Genomic DNA, 7,971 nt, shown 5'->3' with positions numbered 1-7,971 from the left:
TTTTCTCGATCCATAAGTCAGAGGGTAAGAGAAGCGTACTTTTGGGAACAGGGAGTAGTAATTTCCACCATTCTCATCAGTGCTGTCACCAAATGCGTGTATTTTGCACCTTGTACCTGTCATTTGCAATGGTATAAATGACACACGGAAGTATAAACTTTCATCAATATGCAGTATAGATGTATTCACGTTCCGATCTAATGCTCTTTTGTACTACTGAATACGAAATTAACTTAAGCCCATTGTAAGACATATACTGTCAGATTGCAGAATTTGGTAGTAGCTGGAATGAACAACAAATCTGCTGATGAGAACTTTACTGCCTATGAATCAACAAAAGACAGACAATAAAAATATCGCATTTGATATTCAGTACTAAATATCACGAAATATGGAAAAATAAAAAGGGTATCTCAGTTTAAGTACTTGGGGGAAATTATAGAAGAAAACGGCCTGGAAAAAGCTGCAAACGAAGTTCGCTATCAAAAAATGGCAATTCAATTCAGATTAACACAGAATATTTATAATAAACAATCACTTTCTAAATTCAGCAAACTGAATGTCTTCATGCGACAGAAACTTTAATTTCAAATAGAAAGAGGGATACTGAAGAAATTCAAGAGAAACAAAGGATTATTAGGAAAATATTAGGTCCCATAATTACTGATAGAGATACTTACAGGCTGAGAAGCAATAAGGAAATAAAAAAAATACACAGACATATGGTAGATGGTGACATGAGAAAACAAAGATTTAAATTTTATGGGCGTATCAAAAAGAATGGTACCCACTAGATTGACAATGCGAATCGTAGAGTTCTAGAAAAGCAGAAGTAATGCAAAAACTGAGCCAATTACGTGGATCGCTGCAATTAATGACGTTACAGGTAGAAAAACATTCAGACAAATGATATTTGATTGGAAAGTTGGTCAGAGGGAAATTAGAAAACGGACTGGAGCACTGTGGTCCGATGAAATAAAGAGACTTCATTCCGAAAGGATGAAACAAATTTGGACACAAATAAAGACCGACCATCAAAAGCAATATTGATTGATTGTTCCTCACATGGTCCTTTTGGGCCCATATGTGAATAATAATAACTAAATATCGGTTCATCGATTTGTCAGTAATTTAGAAATCGGCGATCTATATCTTTGTTTTAATGAAGAAATATCGACATTCTTTTCCCACCCTAGAGCGGTGGAGAACATGGAGCAGGGGGCACGTACCCTACCTGCCAGAGGGCAGCAGCGAGAAGACACAGTCACCGCAGGTGGCGACGGCCGGCCGTGCTGCGGCCGCCAGCTGCTGCAGCAGGTGTACCTGCTCCCCACCACCACCCCGGCAGCCGCACGTCCACTCCGCCACCAGCAGGAGGCTGTCGCCCGCCGCCAGCGGTTGGGGGAGGCGGCCGCCCGGGGGTAGCAGCGCCACCGCAATCGCCCCCTGCACCTGCTGTGGCGCCCTCAGCCACACGGCCCTGCACATGCGCAGACTACACACTGGTGGGGTCCACCTACGCTGACCGTGCTGCGTGTCTAGGCTGGCAAGAAACACTCTGAAAGGCTTCTAAGGGTGTGGCAGGGCAGGTAGTTCTGAGAAGTAATTGATAAGAAAAAGAAAAACAAAACCCGTACGTTGCACCGTTTCCGATTTCATCAGCAATGAAGTTAGCCCATCACGCCATTACGTGAGCAAATTCAAGCAGCCTGCAAGAGACGGTGTCGCCAAACACGTTCCTCATTTGTGCTATGACCAGATGAAACTTACAATTGTCTAGCTGTAACTGTGGGTTCTATTATTGCTCTGAGAGATGGGGCATACTAACTGCAACAGATGAAGCCAAAACACTATGACCACTACCCACTCTGAGGCTGTAAGTTGCCTGGCATGCTGTGGGCTTCTGACATGGTAACAGAAGTACACCACTGGCCATTAAAATTGCTACACCACGAAGATGACGTGCTACAGACGCGAAATTTAACCAACGGGAAGAAGATGCTGTGATATGCAAATGATTAGCTATTAAGAGCATTCACACAAGGCTGGCGCCGGTGGCGACACCTACAATGAGCTGACATGAGGAAAGTTTCCAACCGATTTCTCACACACAAACAGCAGTGGACCGGCGTTTTCTGGTGAAACGTTGTTGTGATGCCTCTTGTAAGGAGGAGAAATGCGTACCATCACGTTTCCGATTTTGATAAAGGTCGGATTGTAGCATATTGCGATTGCGGTTTATCGTATCGCGACATTGCTGCTCGCGTTGGTTGAGATCCAATGACTGTTAGCAGAATATGGAATCGGTGGGTTCAGGAGGGTAATACGGAACGCCGTGCTGCATCCCAACCGCCTCATATCACTAGCAGTCGAGATAACAGGTATCTTATCCGCATGGCTGTAACGGATCCTGCAGGCACGTCTCGATACCTGAGTCAATAGATGGGGACGTTTGCAAGACAACAACCATCTGCACGAACAGTTCGACGACGTTTGCAGCAGCATGGACTATCAGCTCGGAGACCATGGCTGCAGTTACCCTTGACGCTGCATCACAGACAGAAGCGCCTGCGATGGTGTACTCAACGACGAACCTGGGTGCACAAGTGACAAAATGTCATTTTTTCGGATGAATCCAGGTTCTGTTTACAGCATCTTGATGGTCGCATCCGTGTTTGGTGACATCACGGTGAACGCACTTTGGAAGCGAGTATTCGTCATCGCCATATTGGCGTATCACCCGGCGTGATGGTATGGGGTGCCATCGGTTACACGTGTCGGTCACCTCTTGTTCGCATTGACGGCAGTTTGAACAGTGGACGTTACATTTCAGATGTGTTAAGACCCGTGGCTCTACCCTTCACTCAGTCCCTGCGAAACCCTACATTTCAGCAGGATAATGCACGACCGCATGTTGCAGGTCCTGTACGGGCCTTTCTGGATACAGAAAATGTTCGACTGTTGCCCTGGCCAGCACATTCTCCAGATCTCGAACCAATTGCAAACGTCTGGTCAATGGTGGCCGAACAACTGGCGCGGCACAATACGCCAGTCACTACTGATGAACTGTGGTATCGTGTTGAAGGTGCATGGGCAGCTGTACCTGTACACACCATCCAAGCTCTGTTTGACTCAATGCCCAGGCGTAACAAGGCCGTTATTATGGCCAGAGGTGGTTGTTCTGGGTACTGATTTCTGAGGGCCTATGCACCCAAATTGCGTGAAAATGTAATCACATGTCAGTTCTAGTATGATATATTTGTCCAATGAATACCCATTTATCATCTGCATTTATTCTTCTTGTAGCAATTTTAATGGCCAGTAGTGTATATGAGCAGAGCAGAGAGGAATGGTGAATCATTATAGCGATGGTAAGCGACGGAAATGCGGAAGTCCGCCGACTTAAGGGACTCTGAGAAACGCCAGATTGTAGTGACCCAGTGCCTGGTAGCGAGCATCTCGGAAAGGGCGAAGCTGGTTGGCTGTTCGCGTGCTACTGTCGTGAGCATCTATGGCAAGTGGTTGGAGAGTGCTGAAACAACCAGTAGGCGACAAGATATTCGACGTCCATATCTCATCGCGGACATAGGGATCGAAAGATTTTTTGCTCTCTAAAGCAGGATACACCGGGATCTGTGACGACAGAGGGCAGTGCTGGCACAAGCACAAGTGTTTTGAAGCTCAATGTTCAGCACACAGTCTTGAAGAAGGTGTTCTGCAGCAAAGGTGTCCTACATGTCCTAATGTTGACTCAACAACATAGTCAGTTATCGTTACAGTGGATGTGGGATAATAGAAATTGGATAACAGATCAATGGAATCGTGTCACCTGGTCAGATGAATCCTGTTTATTCTTAAAGCAGGTCGATAGTCATGTCCAGATACACCATCATACATGCGAACGTCTGTTCGAAAGATGGAGTGCGTCAGAGACACAGGCCGGTGGGAACAGTATTATGTTATTGGGGTCATTCACCTGTGCTTCCATGGGACATGTAGGAGTAATGGAAGACACGATGGACTACATGAACATTATGAGGGACCATGTAAAATTCCTTATGCTTGATGTCTTTCCCAACAGTGATGACATCTTCCAGGAGGTCCATGCCACAAGGCCAGAATTGTGTTGCCATGGCTTTACGAGCAAGATATTGAATTCACGTCAATGTATTGGTCATCAAATTCTTCTTATCTGAAACCGATGAAACCCAGCTGGGACGCTATTGGGTGTCAGCTCCGCGTCCACAAACCAACTGTCCACAAATTACAGCAAGTGTGTGACCTGTGCGTAAGCATCTGGTGCCACAAACCTTTGGAAACCTATCAAGTACTTGTCGAATCCATTGCATGCACAATCACTGCTGAATTGCATTCCATAAGTTGACCGATACATTTTTAAGTAGGTGGTCATAATGTTTTTGGCTGATCAGTGTATTAATTCACTTTATTACATGAACGATAAAAAGATTTAGCTTACTTGACACAATTCTTTGTTACAGGAGTGCTTGCTAATTTACAGGTACAACTGTCATTGTCTATAAAAGCATCACTTGATGGACTAATTAACAAACTTCTCTCTTGAAGTACAATGTTCAACGTTTACAAAAATACATTTTCACTTGAGATTGGATCAACACTTCAGTTCTGCACGATGATGTCAGTATTAACCTCCATGTTGTGCTGACAGAGAGGATGTGTCTACTTCAGGCTGTCCAATGTCTTATTGCGGACTGCAGCTAGACATCGTTAATGTCTGTGATACTGATGACCGTTGCTGACTTGGTGTGGCGCCACGATCTTTAGACGATACCGCCGTTTGCTTTCCTAAAACCGAATAAGAAAGCGATACAAAAATTGGACATGGGACATAGTAAGTATCCAACCAGAGCCTAAGGTTGAGCAGTGTCATGTGCTATTATCAACACTGTGAGAACAACCGACACTAGTTGTGTCTCCCAGACTTGATTGGATAACTTCAATACTAATTAACTCGGAGATGGTACAACATATCGAATTTTTTCTGTTAACAGCTATTTTTCAGCACAGCCTACGCTGCAACACCCTTGAAAGCTGTTCAGCCTGTTTCTGACCACCCTGTAAAGATTCAAAAATTATGTGACCTATCAATATATCGACTTAACTGCTACCTGAAGAGTTGGCTGCTGATACCAACTAGTAATTAATTCACTAATTATACATGGGAGCAGTGAAAGTGGCAGCTGGGAGAGGAGTGTCAGTTTTCCCGCCCTCGCTCTGCCTTTGTTTGTAAGCACCAGTGAGAAGGCATTGATCTTGACTGACTTGGTCCGTTGCTCTAAGCACACACTGTTGCGACTCGTGCAAGTAGTATCGTAGGAAGAAACGATCACCAGAGAGACACCTGTTGCTGACGTGGTGTATGTGGCAGCACTGTGCTTCATTCATACTGCTGCTGACGAAATTATTCGCTTGTGCTTTCAATGTGTGGAAGTGCTGTGAATTTGTGAAGTGAACTCTAGATTTTCATTGCATGCAACTACTATTATTGTTTTTGAGTTGAGCTGAATGCATACGAATTTCTTAGTGACATTAAAAACAATAACAGAAGAGATTAAATACTATTGGAAAAGCTGACTGCCTCTGACATTTTTTGTTATTTCTCTTCCCCAAAGTTATAAACATTGTATCCTCTGTCCCTAGCCTTTGTCTATCGCATTCCCTAGCCCTTCCATACATTTCTCAGTAGAAATCAGAATAGCCACCAGGGTGTACAACATCTGTGCTGCCATATCTGTCAATGTTAGTCATTTGGAACAGAAGACTTAAGTATATTTAAGCATGTTTAAGGTTAAAAGTTCTTAATGTCCTAAAAACTCTCTATATACTATGAAAATATATGAATGTACAGTATACACTCCTGGAAATTGAAATAAGAACACCGTGAATTCATTGTCCCAGGAAGGGGAAACTTTATTGACACATTCCTGGGGTCAGATACATCACATGATCACACTGACAGAACCACAGGCACATAGACACAGGCAACAGAGCATGCACAATGTCGGCACTAGTACAGTGTATATCCACCTTTCGCAGCAATGCAGGCTGCTATTCTCCCATGGAGACGATCGTAGAGATGCTGGATGTAGTCCTGTGGAACGGCTTGCCATGCCATTTCCACCTGGCGCCTCAGTTGGACCAGCGTTCGTGCTGGACGTGCAGACCGCGTGAGACGACGCTTCATCCAGTCCCAAACATGCTCAATGGGGGACAGATCCGGAGATCTTGCTGGCCAGGGTAGTTGACTTACACCTTCTAGAGCACGTTGGGTGGCACGGGATACATGTGGACGTGCATTGTCCTGTTGGAACAGCAAGTTCCCTTGCCGGTCTAGGAATGGTAGAACGATGGGTTCGATGACAGTTTGGATGTACCGTGCACTATTCAGTGTCCCCTCGACGATCACCAGTGGTGTACGGCCAGTGTAGGAGATCGCTCCCCACACCATGATGCCGGGTGTTGGCCCTGTGTGCCTCGGTCGTATGCAGTCCTGATTGTGGCGCTCACCTGCACGGCGCCAAACACGCATACGACCACCATTGGCACCAAGGCAGAAGCAACTCTTATCGCTGAAGACGACACGTCTCAATTCGTCCCTCCATTCACGCCTGTCGCGACACCACTGGAGGCGGGCTGCACGATGTTGGGGCGTGAGCGGAAGACGGCCTAACGGTGTGCGGGACCGTAGCCCAGCTTCATGGAGACGGTTGCGAATGGTCCTCGCCGATACCCCAGGAGCAACAGTGTCCCTAATTTGCTGGGAAGTGGCGGTGCGGTCCCCTACAGCACTGCGGTGGATCCTACGGTCTTGGCGTGCATCCGTGCATCGCTGCGGTCCGGTCCCAGGTCGACGGGCACGTGCACCTTCCGCCGACCACTGGCGACAACATCGATGTACTGTGGAGACCTCACGCCCCACGTGTTGAGCAATTCGGCGGTACGTCCACCCGGCCTCCCGCATGCCCACTATACGCCCTCGCTCAAAGTCCGTCAACTGCACATACGGTTCACGTCCACGCTGTCGCGGCATGCCACCAGTGTTAAAGACTGCGATGGAGCTCCGTATGCCACGGCAAACTGGCTGACACTGACGGTGGCGGTGCACAAATGCTGCGCAGCTAGCGCCATTCGACGGCCAACACCGCGGTTCCTGGTGCGTCCGCTGTGCCGTGCGTGTGATCATTGCTTGTACAGCCCTCTCGCAGTGTCCGGAGCAAGTACGGTGGGTCTGACACACCGGTGTCAATGTGTTCTTTTTTCCATTTCCAGGAGTGTATATGCATGTATGGATGTATGTTCAATGTCTCCTCCTAAAGCACTGGGTCGATTTCAACCAAACACTTACTGTGTGAAAAAAGGCACTACAGGGGTAAAAATATATATGTCCTATAGAAGTGGGTTGGAGGCGAAAAAATAGTTCTTCCGTATTGTGAAGTATGCAGAGAACGACCTGTCCAATTGGATTCCCTTCAGAACCAGATAGTTGTGTGGGAAGTAGCGGGCAGTATGTGGACAGAGGCCCAAACCTGTACAGAAAAATGAAGAGGGGGAGGAGGCGGATATTAAGATGGGGAACAAGGAGATGGGTAGAGAGAGGACAGCGAAGGGAATGCAAGAGAGTGAGAAAGAGGAATGGGCAGGAGGAGATGGATAGAGGGAAGAGAGGGAGGTATGGAGAGAGACATGGGGGATGGACAGGGATGAGTAGGATCGGGGAAGTGCATAGAGAAAAGGGGAAGACGAGATGGATAGAAAGAGGGGGAGGACGAGGTGGACAGAGAGAGGAGGGAGGAGAAGATGGACTAATAGAAGATCGGAATAAACAAGTCTCCAGGCAATGCTGAGTATCGCAGCTAGTATTTTGTAATTCACATAAAGAAACAGTAAAAATGGGAAGACTCAGGCATGGAGCAATGACTGATGTTTCAACAG

The sequence above is a fragment of the Schistocerca piceifrons genome, chromosome 5 (genome assembly GCF_021461385.2).
Source record: "Schistocerca piceifrons isolate TAMUIC-IGC-003096 chromosome 5, iqSchPice1.1, whole genome shotgun sequence".
Lineage (NCBI taxonomy): Eukaryota > Metazoa > Arthropoda > Insecta > Orthoptera > Acrididae > Schistocerca > Schistocerca piceifrons.
This window is presented reverse-complemented; position numbering follows the sequence as displayed.